This window comes from Bubalus bubalis, chromosome 16 (assembly GCF_019923935.1).
Source record: "Bubalus bubalis isolate 160015118507 breed Murrah chromosome 16, NDDB_SH_1, whole genome shotgun sequence".
Lineage (NCBI taxonomy): Eukaryota > Metazoa > Chordata > Mammalia > Artiodactyla > Bovidae > Bubalus > Bubalus bubalis.
Genome location: NC_059172.1, coordinates 31,594,903 through 31,610,424, shown reverse-complemented (window position 1 = coordinate 31,610,424; position 15,522 = coordinate 31,594,903). Strand labels below are relative to the sequence as shown.

General features: G+C 39.4%; 1 pseudogene; it reads left to right on the top strand.

The window, feature by feature from the left end:
* Positions 1-8,014: 8,014 nt before the first annotated feature.
* On the top strand, positions 8,015-8,323 carry LOC123329749 (annotated as a pseudogene).
* The last annotated feature ends 7,199 nt before the right edge of the window (positions 8,324-15,522 follow it).

Here is a 15,522-nt window from a genome sequence, read left to right as displayed (position 1 = left end):
TACCACCTCACAACTGTTGTTTGTTGCTGTTTTAGTTTCTAAGTCATGTCTGACTCTTTTGCAGCCCCGTGGACTAGTCTGCCATACTCCTCTGTCCATGGGATTTCCCAGGCAAGAACACTGGAGTTGTCATTTCCTTCTCCAGGGGATCAAACCTGCATCTCCTGCATTGGCAGGCAGATCCTTCATCACTAAGCCACCAGGGAAGCCAATCATAACTGTTAAAATGGCTATTACTAAAAAGGCAGGATATAGCACATGCTGGTAAGGATATGGAAAAATGGAAACGTTTGTGCTGCATAATTGTTAGTAAAATGGTGCAACTACTATGGAAAACAGTATGGAGATTCCTCAAAAAAGTAAAATTAGAACTAAGGTGATCCAACCATCCCATTCTGGGTATTTATCCAAATAAGAAACAATTAACATGAAGATACTAATTCAAAAAGATATATGCACCCCTATATTCACTGTATCATTATCTATAATAGCCAAGATATATAATCAAACTAAGTGCCCATCAATGGATGAATGGATAAAGAAGATGTGAGATATATATATATATAATCAAATACTATTCAGCCATAAAAAGATGAAACCTTGCCATTTGTGACAACATGGATGGACCTTGAGGGTAATATTCTAAGTGAAATAACTCAGATGGAGAAAGACAAAAACTGTATGATTACACTCATTTGTAGAATGTAAAAAAACAAGACTAAATAAATGAGCAAACTAAATCAGACAAAAATAAAGCCATAGATACAGAAAATAGAGTAGTGGTTACCAAGAAGGAAGTGGCAGAGGGGAGAGAGAAATGGATAAAGGGAATCACCTTCTATGGTGACAGAAGGAAGTGATGTAAGGTATATAGAAATAGAATGTTTTACACATGAAATTTATATAATGTTATAAACCAGTGCTCCCTCAATAAAAAAATAAATCAAAATTTTAAAATGTAAGTGATTCTTTTAAAGTACTGAGATGGTTTATGCCAGGCCACACTGATCTTTTCTACTCCACATCCATTTTCATTCTTAAAATTTGTGCCAGTCCTTCATTAAGCATTAACCATATGTTACCATCTATTGTTATTAAATTTCTTTCAGAAAACTAAATATTTGAGTGTCTATTAAGCACCCTAATTTAGTTGTTGTACTTTACAATAATGCTATGCTGCTGCTGCTAAGTCGCTTCAGTCGTGTCAGACCCTGTGCGACCCCATAGACGGCAGCCCACCAGGCTTCCCTGTCCCTGGGATTCCCCAGGCAAGAACACTGGAGTGGGTTGCCATTTCCTTCTCCAATGCATGAAAGTGAAAAGTGAAAGTGAAGTCGCTCAGTCGTGTCTGACTCTAGCGACCCCATGGACTGCAGCCTACGAGGCTCCTCCGTCCATGGGATTTTCCAGGCAAAAGTACTGGAGTGGGGTGCCATTGCCTTCTCCAAATAATGCTATGAGGTAGATATTATCTTCATTTAAAGATGAGGAAATAAGAGAATCAGTCATAGAGCTAACAAGAGTTGGGAATTACTTAAATCAGATATTTACTGTCATCCTTGACCTTTTCTTCTTCCTTATCATTTATATTTAATTAGTCACCAAACCCTGTGATAGCTATCTCTTCAACATCCCTCTGTTACAATTAGTTCCATCTTCACCATTACCATTATTCAGTTCAGTTTAGTTCAGTCGCTCAGTCATGTCCAAGTCTTTGCGACCCCATGGACTGCAGCATGCCAAGCCTCCCTGTCCATCACCAACTCCCGGAGTTTACTCAAACTCATGTCCATCGAGTTGGTGATGCCATCCAACCATCTCATCCTCTGTCATCCCCTTCTCCTGCCTTCAATCTTTCCCAGCATCAGAGTCTTTTCCAATGAGTCAGCTCTTCGCATCAGGTGGCCGAAGTATTGGAGTTTCAGTTTCAGCATCAGTCCTTCCAATGAATATTCAGTACTGATTTCCTTTAGGATGGACTGGTTGGATTTCCTTGCAGTCCAAGGAACTCTCAAGAATCTTCTCCAACACCACAGTTCAAAAGCATCAATTCTTCAGCACCCAGCTTTCTTCATAGTCCAACTCTCACATCCATACATGACTACTGGAAAAACCATAGCTTTGACTAGACGGACCTTTTTTGGCAAAGTAATGTCTCTGCTTTTTAATATGCTGTCTATGTTGGTCATCGGAGAAGGCAATGGCACCCCATTCCAGTACTCTTGCCTGGAAAATCCCACGGATGGAGGAGCCTGGTAGGCTGTAGTCCATGGGGTCGCTAAGAGTTGGACACAACTGAGCGACTTCCCTTTCACTTTTCACTTTCATGCATTGGAGAAGGAAATGGCAACCCACTCCAGTGTTCTTGCCTGGAGAATCCCAGGGACGGGGGAGCCTGGTGGGCTTCCGTCAATGGGGTCACACAAAGTTGGACACGACTGAATCGACTTAGCAGCAGCATGTTGGTCATAGCTTTTCTTCCAAGGAGCAAGTGTCTTTTAATTTCATGGCTACAGTCACCATCTGCAGTGAGTTTGGAGCCCCAAAAAATAAAGTCTGACACTGTTGCCACTGTTTCCCCATTTATTTACCATGATGGGACTGGATGCCATGTTACCACTATTAAGATAATATGAATGAATCTAGGCCTTTATAATTATACTCCTACCACAGGCCCATTTCAGCATGGTACCACAGTCCAAAGAAACAAAAAATATCACTCTCTCACTCCACTGTGTTCTCAAATAGAAAGTCTCATTACACCTACAATCAAAATCAGTCTAAGGAATCTCAAAAATAAAGATTAGGGAGCCCCAAGCTGAAACTAGTGACTCAAAAGTCTCTAAAGGTATGGCCTAGAAAATCCATTTTTAACAGGTTTATTAAATGGATTTTTATGCACCCTAAGTTTGAGAATCAATATGCTATTCCATACTTTCTTTGTGTCCTAGTTTTCCAATTAGATCATAAGTTATTCAAGGTAGGGTTGTACCTTGTGTATATAATGTACTTATAGTGTCTTACAGTGTTTGGTGTTCAGAAATACAGGTATTTTGGTGCATTAGAGTTAACATCATGAGTCACTGCATTTCTGACAAGGGTGAAATCTCAGTTGCATTTTGGCATACTGGCAGAATTTGAATAGATGAAAAGGGAGGAGAAAAAAGTAAAAGTACTGAAATTTGTATAAATAATATTGTAATAACTGCAAAGAACTGGTGTCAATATTTATCTTTAAGTCTCCTGAATATAATTACCATTAGAATTCTGCCCGTAGGTTAGAAAATTCCAGCACTGAGTGGTAGAATAAGGCTGAATATCCTCATTATTTTCATCAGTAAAAGCAAGAAGTCTCCATATCACTAATCCTAAAATACATCTTCCTAGCTTCACTTGACGGAGAAGGCAATGGCACCCAACTCCAGTACTCTTGCCTGGAAAATCACATGGACAGAGGACCCTGGTAGGCTGCAGTCCATAGGGTCGCCAAGAGTTGGACACGACTGAGCGACTTCACTTCCACTTTTCACTTTCATGCATTGGAGAAGGAAATGGCAACCCACTCCAGTGTTCTTGCCTGGAGAATCCCAGGGACGGGAGATCCTGGTGGGCTGCCGTCTATGGGGTCGCACAGAGTTGGACACGACTGAAGCGACTTAGCAGCAGCAGCAGCAGCTTCACTTGACATGTAAATTATTGTTTTTGTTGTCTAGATCTGAGACTGTCAAGGTTAATATGCAAACAGTCTTTTCAGAGGAGGTTTGCAAGAACATCTACATTACAGCTTGAGTCCAACACAGACCACAGAGTCAACGTGTGCTCTTTGTCCAGAGTCTACGTAGTCTAACGAGGAAAAGAAAAGGCATAGGTTATTTACTATGTTATCCTTTTACTAAAATTATCAGTTAGGAGTCGTTCAGCTGGAAGAAATAGAAAATTCAACTCTAAATAGTTTAAACAGTGGGGCAATTCACATAAAGAAGTCCCAAGTTAGGGCAGCTTCAGACTTGGTTAATTTCTATCCAACAATGTCTGTAAAAACTACTTTCTTCTGTCTTTCTGTTCTGCCTTCCTCAGTATATTGACTTTGCCCCTAGATACTAGCTTACCAAATAATCATAACATGGCTGTGGTAGTTCTAGATAGTATAAAGTCCCAAGAAGGAAGATACTTCCGTGTATCTTCTTTTTTTTTTTTTTTTGGCTCCACATGTGATTTGTGGGATCTTAGTTTCCCAACGAAGGATTGAACTTGGACTCTGGGCCGTGAGAGTATGGAGTCCTAACCACTGGGCAGCCAGGGAATTCCCCAATGTATCTCTTTATAAGTGAGAAACTTTCCCCAGAATCTCCCCAGCAGACACCTCATTACATCTCACTGGCCAGAATTTCTTTATATACCCATCCTAAATCAGTCCCCAGCAAGAGAAAGAAATAGGATTACTCTGATATATACATGTGTATGGCTGTGTGGAGGGAGATGGGTTATTATAATAAAATTACAATTTTCTAATATGGAAGAAAAGATGGAAAATGACATTTGGCAGTCCACCACCAATGTGCACTACATTAACACACCATTTCAGTGTCAAGTATGTTCTGCCCTGACATATTCATTTATTCATTCTACAAATACTTTTACCTACTTTATACCAAGCACTGTGCTTTCTTACTGGAAAGATAAAGCAGAAATAGATTTGGTCCCTGCTCTTGAGTTTATATCAATCGACTGGTGAGACACATATGTAAAAGTGTTAACTAGAATGAAATACTAGAGTTGCAGGTACATTAAAATTCTATTTAAAATACACAATCAGCTAAGAAGAGTATATTATGGTCTTACATATAGTCTTAGAGACTTCAGAGATCATACATATATTCCATATTTCATCCACCACTTTGAAACTTAACACAGTATGGGTGAATCTTAATTTCCTTTCCCAAGAGCAACAGTATTTATCTGCTAATTTGATGAGTTTTCTGTTGCATTTTATTACAGACAGAGAAGAGCCACCGTTAATGATAAGCAATTTTACTACTATACTCTACCAGACTGGCGCTCATGGCACAAGTCTGAACTGGAAATAGAAATTCTGAAGTCATAAGTTTACAGATGGCAGTTGTGGCCATAAAGATGAATGTAATCATTTAAGTAAAGAGTAATCTGAAAGGTGAGGACAGAACTGGATGGAATAGCAATATTTGAAGTCAGGCAGAGAAAACAATCTGTGAAGAACTAGCAAAAAGTTTGGAGGGAAACCAGGAGAAAGTGATGGCCAAAAAGAAGGGAAGAGAAAGTTTCAAAAGGAAAGGTGTGGTCAGTAGGGCCAAATGTATTCAGAGCAGTTAAGTAACCTGTGGGCTGAAAATCATTCATTGAATCTGTTCTCAAAAGGTAAGTAACTGCAAATGGGCACAGGCTCTTTTCTAAGCACTAGAAATGTTCTAAAATTTTATTGTGATAATTGTACAATGCTGTAAATTTACTAAAAATCACTGGATTATAATTAAGTCACTTAAAATGAATGATTTTTATCATAGGTAAATTATATCTTAATAAAGTTTTCTTTTCTTCAAAGGGTCACTGGCTTGAGTTAGAAGTTTCAATGGAGAGAGGAGGACAAAAGCCATATTTGGGTTTAGGGGGAAATGGGAGATTAAGAAATGGAGGCAACATCAACAAAAAGAATAAGAGAAGAAATGGAGGCAAATGGAGGCTCTTTCATCTAAAGAATTTGGTTCAGAAGAGAAGGAAAGAAACAAAAAGGTAGCAAATAAAGAGGTGAGACATACAAGGTCAAGGAAGGGGGGAAGATAGCGAGTTTAGTTTTACACATATTGCATTTGAAGTAAAAATCCAAATAGCTGCTGCTGCTGCTGCTGCTGCTGCTAAGTCGCTTCAGTCGAGTCCGACTCTTCGCGACCCCATGGACTGCAGCCCACCAGACTCCTCCGCCTATGGGATTTTCCAGGCAAGAGTACTGGAGTGGGTTGCCATTGCCTTCTCCTCCAAATAGCTAGAGGTAGATAATTATTAGTTTTTGTTTAGAAGTAGGAATTGTAGTACAAAGTTCCACAATAGGTGGACATAGGATTGAAGCTGGAAAGGGAGCAACCACATAAAATTCCCCTCTCTGATCTCCAGGCAAACTCCCTTTCCCATAATTACTGAGCTCAGAGAATATCTGTAGGATTTAATCATCTCTATCAGTTTCTAGGCCTATAAACCCCTAGTAAAGCCCCTAGTAAAGAAAATCTCTCCAACCTCCCCATTCCAGTTCTTCATTATCAGGAAGTTTTTACTTGTATTGAACTCAGCTCTCTCTTTTCAAAATTAAGTGCTTTCAAACTTTTCATTTAAGAAAAACGTTGTGTGCTGTTGTGTTTTCTGTTGTTAGTGTTTAAAAGGCTGCCAAATAGCCTACAAAAATATTGGATCACATCTCTCTCTGTAGCCTTGATTTCTCCATCAGGATTAAATTTAATATCTGTAAAGCATTTAGTATACCAGCACAGAGAAAGAACTCAATAAATAGTTACCATTTGGAGGGAAAGATAAAAAAGTGTTTATGTAGAGATGTTGCTCTCTTCCCCATGGGATAACATCCTTTTGGTATTGATAGAAAAGTTAACATTTTACGAGCTACTAACCCATTTTACTTATAAACTCATCAATTGGACAGTGAAATTATTCATATTGCAAAACAATTCATCCATTGCAAAGGGGTCACAGACTTCCTTTTCGTACCATCTTCTTCAGTGTTTGTTTATTTATTTTTATTTTATTTATTTATTTTTTTGCCACACGGAGTGTGGGATCTTCGTTCCTCAATAAGGGATTGAACCCATGCCCTTGCAGTGGAAGCATGGAGTCTTAACCACTGGACTGCCAGAGAAGTCCCTTTAAGTGTTTGTTTAGAGATCATTAAACTCCATTAAGTTCTTAACAGAAGGCAAACCAAAAGCTCAAGTATAACAAACCACTATTGATTAAATATCAATCACAAATGAAGATAAAGCAAGTTTGAAATTATAATGAAAAAAGAGCATCTAAGTGTATAGCTTTCTAATTTTTCACTTTACTGTAGAGAGAATTAAAATATTGGACAGCCCTGTTCAATACCAATATTTATGCTTTGGTAGCAATGAACAGGGAAAAGCCATGCTAATTTCAAGATAGAACTTCACTACAGAGGAAGGACTCTGTTGTTCTTACAAACACCTGAGAAGTACCAATACTCTACATTCAAAGAAACAAACTACAGAGACATTGACAGTCAGTTCTATATATTAATTTTACTATACATGTAATTTTCATTTGTTTATATATAATTTCAGTGTCTGCCTGGTATCTTCCAATATTATAAAATCTTTGAGGACACACATTTTACCTTCAGTTTGACCTACAAAGCCCAGCCCAACATTTCACTATAGTGGTGTTCAATAAAACATATTAAGTTGAAATAATAAATGCAAAATATTGGTATATTAATTGGATTGTGTTGCCAGATAAAACGCTTGATACCAGACTAAATTAGAATTTAAAATTCTATATTCAAATTTAACTGGGCATCCTTATTTTCATTTGCTAATCTTGCAACTCTATGAGTAACCTTTAGTAAGAAATCAAATCTTGCACTCCCACAGATTGGCTAAGGGTTTTTTTCTGCCTTAATCTGAAAGCCTTAGAACCAAGCAATCTCACATGCTCAACAGAGAGACTGAAATAGAAAACATGTACTATAATGGTCAGATTTTATAGAAGATAGATTACAATACTCACTATAATTCTTATTTGCAGAAAAATTGGGAAGGAGATAATTATTATGCCTTTTTATATTCCTGAGAAGACATATGCTCTGCAGGTACAAAAATCATATTTAGACAAACTTGTCTTTCAGGTCTGTTATTTTTAAAGGCAGTTCTGATAGAAGATGGGCTGAGGGGTGGGAAGGTTTGTGGAAAGGTTTGAAAGAGACAGTATTATAGTTGGCAATTTCTTCACTTTTTAAATTAATTGCTTAGTGAATGCAACATTTATTTTGGACAATTTTTTAAATTTTTTTAAAAGTAAAAACTTCCATATTTTTTTAAAGCACAAAATAATATGGACAGATGGAATTGGAACCTCTGACTTCGGGGTGGTCATGTTTTTCAAGTATTACCTCAAGGATCAAGAAGACTGGGTCTATACAGTGAAGAAGCTTGACCCTATGGGACAACAGAGTTGCTCAGCCCATTCTGGTCTGTTAACCCCAGACCACAAATACTCTTGACACCCAACTACCATCAGGGAATGCCTCAAGGTACTCATGACTCAGTAGCCATTCCCCCATCCTCTGAGAATCTCTTAAAATTTCATGTTCCCTTCTGCTACCTACTAGCTCTCAAGAGACTTTCTGAAACCAAGCTCTTCAATCTGTGAGCCCTGAAGCCTTCCTATAACTCTTGCTGTTCAGAATCTGGTCTCATTATTGCCTTTGATCATGCTTGTTGTAAGGCAAAGTAGCATCCCCATACTTTGAATCACTGCCAGAGTATTAAAATGATTTGAAGAAAAAAGAACATAATATGACCCCACCAACCTTACCACCTACTTCAATTAGGACAGGGTCTAAGATCCCTCCTATTCCTGTGATTTCTAATTGATCTCTATTCCAAACCTTATAGTTTGAAGGGAAAATAATAATGCTGGATTATGCTAAGATGTCCAGAAACGACCGTGAAGGGGAAGCACTAGCACTACAGATACACCACATTTCTTCTTGACTTGTATACATGCTAGAAGGAGTAGCCTTGTTCAAGCCCTAATAGAGAGCACCATATAAATTTCAGAGAAAGAGAAATTCATAATACTTACAAATTAATGAACAAAATAGGAATAAAGACCCTAACAGACCTAAAGTTCTCTATAGGTATTTGTTGAATAAAATGATTTTAAACTTCAGACATATGTGCTCAATTTTTAAGGCAATTTTGCAAGGCATTTCTATTCATGTACACTGGTAAAAAAATTTAAGTGAAATTGACATTTTGGCTCTTGGGAGCCCCCTTAAGTCACTCAACCAGTAAAGATTTAGATTACTAAATTCCTGGTATACAAGGCCATGAATTAAAGGGTCATTCTACAAATTTTATATCCTTAAGTAAGCCAGGTTCTTGCTTGTTTCTTTCTCAAAGAGATCAATTTTTATTTGTTTGTTTAATACCAACTCCAAAAAATGATTCAATCAGAGTTGTCTACTGTCACAATAATTTGAACTATATATGCAATCTTCTCTGTTTATTCTAGGAGCAAAGTTATTCTGAAGGTTCTACTCTATTATACTGTTTTATTATTGAAGGTAAAATTCCCCTCAATAATTTCTAAGCATTTTAAAAAATTGATGGTTTTGAATGAACTCTGGATTTAGTCCCAACTGTCATTAATTGATGGCAACATTGAGCCCTCAGGCTTTTCCCCATGTAGTCTTCAATTTCTTCATATCTAAAATGAGATGGGCCATGTGACCTTAGATTTGGCAATGATTTCTTAAGTATGATACCAAAAGCACAGGCAACAACAAAATAGATAAATTGGACTTTACTAAAATTAAAAACTTTTGTGTACCAACAAATCCATCAAGAGAAAGAAAAGACAATTCACAGAATGGGAGAAAATATTTGCTAATCCTATAGCTGATAAGGAGTAATATTCAGAATATATAAAGAACTCCAACAACTCAACAGCTCAAAAATAATGGGCAAAGGACTTGAATAGAAATTTGTCCAGAGAAGACACACAAATGACCAGTAAGCATGTGAAAAGATGCTCAATATCATTTGTCATTAGGGAAATGCAAACCAAAATTACAGTGAACTACCATTTCACACCTACAAGATGACTATAAAAAGTAAAAACAAAAATTGGAAAATAACAAGTGTTGGTGAGGATGTGGAGAAATTAGAATCCTTATCCATTGTTGATGGGAATGTAAAATGGTACAGTTGCTGCAGAAAACAGTAGGACAGCTCCTCAAAAGGTTAACACATAGAATTACCATATGAACCAGCAATCGCACACCAAAGTATATACTCAAAATAATTGAAAACATGTAATCAAACAAAAACTGCATATGGGAGTGTTCATAGCAACATTATTCACAATAGCCAAAAGGTAGAAACAACTGAAGCATCCATCAGCTAGCTAATAAATGGATAAACAAATGGTGGTATAACCAATGGAGGGCTCCCCTGGCTGCTCAGTGGTAAAGAATCTGCCTGCCAATGCAGGAGACATAGGTTCAGTCTCTGGGTCAGGAAGATTGCCTGGAGAAGGAAACGGCAACCTACTCCAGTATTCTTGCCTGGGAAATCCTGTGGACAGAGGAGCCTGGTGGGCTACAGTCCACGACTACAAAAGAGTGGAACACAACTTAATGACTCAATAACAACAACAAATAACCAATGTAAGGTTATTATTTCATTATATGGAATGAAGTACTCATACATGCTACACTATGGGTGAAAATATGCTGAGGAAATAAGTCAGACCTGAAAGGACAAACATTGCATGATTCCACTTACGTGAAATATCTAGTACAGGCAAATTCAAAGAGACTATCTGGGACTAGTTCAGTTGGGGCTGAGGGAGTGGGGAGTTATTGCCCAATGGGCAGAGTTTCTGCTTGAGGTGATAAAAAGTTTTTGGAAACAGATAATGGTGATAGTTGCACTATACTGTGAATGTAACTACTACTACTTGCTGCTGCTGCTGCTAAGTCGCTTCAGTCGTGTCCAACTCTGTGCAACCCCATAGACGGCAGCCCACCAGGCTCCCCCATCCCTGGGATTCTCCAGGCAAGAACACTGGAGTGGGTTGCCATTTCCTTCTCCAAAGCATGAAAGTGAAAAGTGAAAGAGAAGTCGCTCAGTCCTGTCTGACTCTTAGTGACCCCTTGGACTGTAGCCCACCAGGTTCCTCTGTCCATGGGATTCTCCAGGCAAGAGTGGGTTGCCATTGCCTTCTCCATAATACTACTTAAAAATGGTTAAAAAGAATTTGCAACACCATGGCTGGAGCTGGAGGGTATTATGTTACGTCAATAAATCACAGACAAATCCTGTATGTTCTCACTTATACGTGGAATCTAAAAAATAAACAAATGAATATAACAAAAATATATATACATTATATATATATATATATATATAACACAAAACAGAAACACTCACAGATACGGAGAACAAACTAGTGGTTACCACTGTGAAGCAGCGTGGGGAATGGGCAAGATAGGTTAAGGGGATTAAGATGCATGAAGTAGTAGGTATAAAATAAATGATACAAATATGTAATGTACAGTTGATATAACTTTAAATGGAGTAAAAGCTATAAAAATATAGAATTAGTATGTTATAAACCTGAAACCAATGTAACATTGTAAATCAACTATACTAAAATTAGAAAAAAAAATGAAAAAAAGAAAAGTTAAAATGGAAGTGTTTGTTACATACATTTCAACACACACACACACACACAAACCACAAACAAAAGAACCGGGCCTAGGATTTGATGATCTGGAGTAGGGTGGCTCCAAATTCCCAAACAGTTCACATTTATGACTGTTGTGTCAATGCTAATTATCAAGTATCCCCTTAGGCTTTCAAAGCTGTCGCAGTTCGAACAATAAACTCTTCGGTCACCCTGTCTCTAATGATCTAAGGTTGTGAGACCCTAACCATGGGGCATTAGGACCTTGGAAAGGTTTTGCGATGACATCACCTCTGGAAAACTAAAAGTCCCACTGGACTCCCGGGAACTGGAGGCAGGGCAGGAGACCTCTGCACATTACACGAACGCCCCGCTACCAACTGGGCAAACTACCCTTTCTTCTGGGTCCTGATAACCCGAGACTATAGAGAAACACAGGGAGGGGGTAAAAGCCAAAGAGCGAACCACACCCGCTTCCATGTCCCGCCACACTCAGTATGGCTACTCCTGTCGGAAGTGGGGGAGGGACTCACCACCTTTCGTAGGCCCAGGGGGGCGGGCTCTAGAAGCCAAATAAGTTTCAGTGGACCAATGGGGAGAAGCAAAGGGCGGGAGCTCGCCGAGGGCGTGGGCCAGAAGGCCTTCTGGGACCACTCGGGCGAGGCTGGCGCAGCTGGCGTTTTGCGGCTGCCACGTTATTCCCAGGCTTTGCCGCTGGATTTTGCCCGGTAGGGTGCCACCGTCAGCGCTTCCGGCTTGGACTCAAATTTAGCTGATCAGTCCCCACCCTATCCAGTGCTTGTCCCTCCCCTTCAAAGCCAGCCCTTGTCCTTGCCCGGCTGGCCCCTCCTTCGCCTTTGAGGTGACTCATCTCTATATCCCGACAATACAGTGGCTGCGCCAGGTGTGGCCTAACATATTTGAACTTAAAAGGTTTTTTTCCGATTGTGAAAACATATACATAATTTAGAAAACTGGGAACGTGGGAAAAGAATAATGAAAAGAAAAATCCACCGACCAGAAATAATCATGACTGATTTTTGTCGTTCTTCCTTTTATTTTCTTCTGTGTACCCAATCGGGGCAATGCAGTATAAAGTTATGTATCGTTTGTTACAAAGTAAATATTTCTTTTACTATTTTAATTGAATACATAGTATCAAGTACTCTGTGGATGACTGTGCCATAATTTTTGTATTCCACAAATAGGCTTTTAACTGTTTGTTTATTTGGCTGCCTTAGGTCTTAGTTGTGGCTTAGTTGCCAGGTTGAATGGCAAGGAAGGCAGGCTCTAACCCTGTCCTAACCTGCTTCCTTTGGATTGGAAGGCAGATTCTTAACCATTGGACCACAATAAACACCTGAGACTTTAAGTGAAAAGCAAATTGGAGGTGGGGCAGGTAGAGAAGGAGAGATAGCTAAGAACTGGCTAGTCCACAAATTGATTTTCCTTTGGAAAGTTCTTCCATAAGAATTACAAAATTGTAGAGCCTTCAGAGACTTTACAGTCTTAGGATTCTAGAGTGTTAACAATCTTGAGAAACTCAGAATCATAGTATCTTGGGGTGTAAGGATCTTTGAAGAAACAAATCCAAACTTCACCAAATGGTGAATATCTAACAATCAGAGTCTTCTCGAAAGTTGGGTCCTTTACATTTAAAATGTCACCTCTGGATTTCCTTGGTGGGTCAGTGATTTGGACTCAGAGCTTCCACTGCAGGGGCCTCTGGTTGGATCCCTGGTCTGTTGTGCATGCCTTAGGATAGGGCCAAAATACCGCGCCCCCCCCCAAAAAAAAAGACACCTCTTGCTAGATATACTCAGTGTTTCTCCTGTGTTAAAATGGCTCTAACAACTCTTCACAGCCTGGTCAAGAATTGTCAGGTGGTGTAGCCCCAACTTCTTCCTACCTATAAGCTTTTCTAGGTATCTGTCTCACAGCAGTTTCTAATTAGGCAGATAAGCAGGATAGGAAGGGGGAGTTTTTCATGATTTTATTCACTTATTTATTTGATAGGCGAGTAATAAGTTTTGATCCCTTCCATGGAACCTTCCATAGGAGTAGAGAGACTGACTGCTCAGGGATCCTGTAGTAAAGATAAACTGGCCTGAATGTGAGTCTTCAAGTAACAATTATCAAATGATACAGTGACAGTGGCATGGTGGTAAAGAATCCACCTACCAATGCAGGAAAGGAAAGAGATCCAGATTGGGAATTCCAGGTTGGGAATTCCCTGGGTTGGGAATATCCTCTGGAGTAAGAAATGGTAACCTACTTCAGTATTCTTGCCTGGTAAATCCCATGGACAGAGGAGCCTGGTGGGCTATACAGTCCAAGGGGTCATTGTTAAGAGTCAGAACAGCTGAATGACTGAGCACACATATAATGTTGAGTAGTGGAGGTTGGATGAAAAGATCATTGGGCTAGGAGATTAAAACCTGAGTCCACTTTCTAGCTGTGTAATATTGAACAAGTCACTTCAATTCTCTGAGTCTTATTTTAAAAAAATATTTATTTAATTGGCTGTACCAGATCTTAGTTGTGGCACACAGGATCTTTGATCTACGCTGAGGCATGTAGGATCTAGTTCCCTGAACAAGGACTGAACCTGGGCCTCCTGCACTGGGAGCAGGGAGTCTTGGCCACTGGATCACAAGGGAAGTCCCCTATTTGAGACTTAATTTCCTCATCTTGTGATGAAGTTGTAAGCTTCCTTATTAATTGTGTATAAGGAAGATTGTATATAGAAGAAGAATTTAGAGAATGTCTGTGAAGGTGTTTTATCAATAGAAAAAAGAAGGCATTGTATTGTTGTTATTATTAGATGGCATAAACACTTTTTTAAAGAAAGTTTTGAAACTTTTAAAGAATCATAATCCAGAAAAATTGGAGGAGGAGATGTGGCAAAAGTAAGGTGGCATAGTAACTCCCCTAGGCCCATATGGCTGTGCATGTAGGGGAGTCCTTCCTGAGGTCAGTGCCCACTTCCTATGTCATGACAGCATTATCAGCAAGGGGTGACTTCTGTTTTACTTTGAAGAATTTGCTTCCTTGACTTGGAAGGGACAGAGTTACTTAAAGTGATTTAGGGTAGAGATTTGTTGAGCATTTCATGGTAAGGATTCATGTGCTGGAGAACCCTGAAATGCTGAGCAGTTCAGTTTCAGGGAGAGTTGGAATGCAGGAAGAAAGAGTGGTTCTGGATTCAAGAAGGGGCTGTTGCTGCTAAGTCGTGTCAGTGTGTCTGACTCTGTGCGACCCCATAGACGGCAGCCCACCAGGCTCCCCTGTCCCTGGGATTCTCCAGGCAAGAAGATTGGAGTGGGTTGCCATTTCCTTCTCCAATGCATGAAAGTGAAAAGTGAAAGTGAAGTCGCTCAGTCGTGTCCGAGAAGGGTCTAGGGACCACAATACAATTGGAAGGTCTGGCTTCCTCTTAGCCAAACTTGAAGAATAATCTGTCCATTTGGGTTTAGTTTGCTCATCTATGAAATGGAAAAAACAACAAATTGCCTATGTATGGCAGAATAATGGAATCCAAGACCTTTAGAGATGAAAGGGCCTTAGGAATTGTATGTAAATGAGGGCCTGGGTTCAATCCCTGAGTTGGGACGATCCCTTAGAGAAGGGAAAGGCTACTCACTCCAGTATTCTGTCCTGGAGAATTCCATGGACTGTGTAGTCCATGGGGTTGCAAAGAGTTGGACACGACTGAGTGACTTTCACTTCACTACATAATAGATTAAAAGAGAGTTGTCCTAGTTGAAGAAGAAGGCAAGAGTTTTGGACAGTAGCCACTTGGCCTTTCCCTTTATCTTACAGCTCCTAGTGTATCACCCTTATTGCATAGTTTGGAATATTGAGGTCTAGAGAACAGTGACTTCCTCTGGGTCATGTAATGGTAGTGCTGGGGCTTGAAATCAGATTTTTTGAAGCTCAGTGTGGTTTTCTTTCCCTGACTATAAGCTGCTTCCTAAAACATGATAAGAGTATGTATAAAAGGCTGAACTTGGCAGAAATAAGAGTATTAAGAATCCAAAGGATAAATAGGTA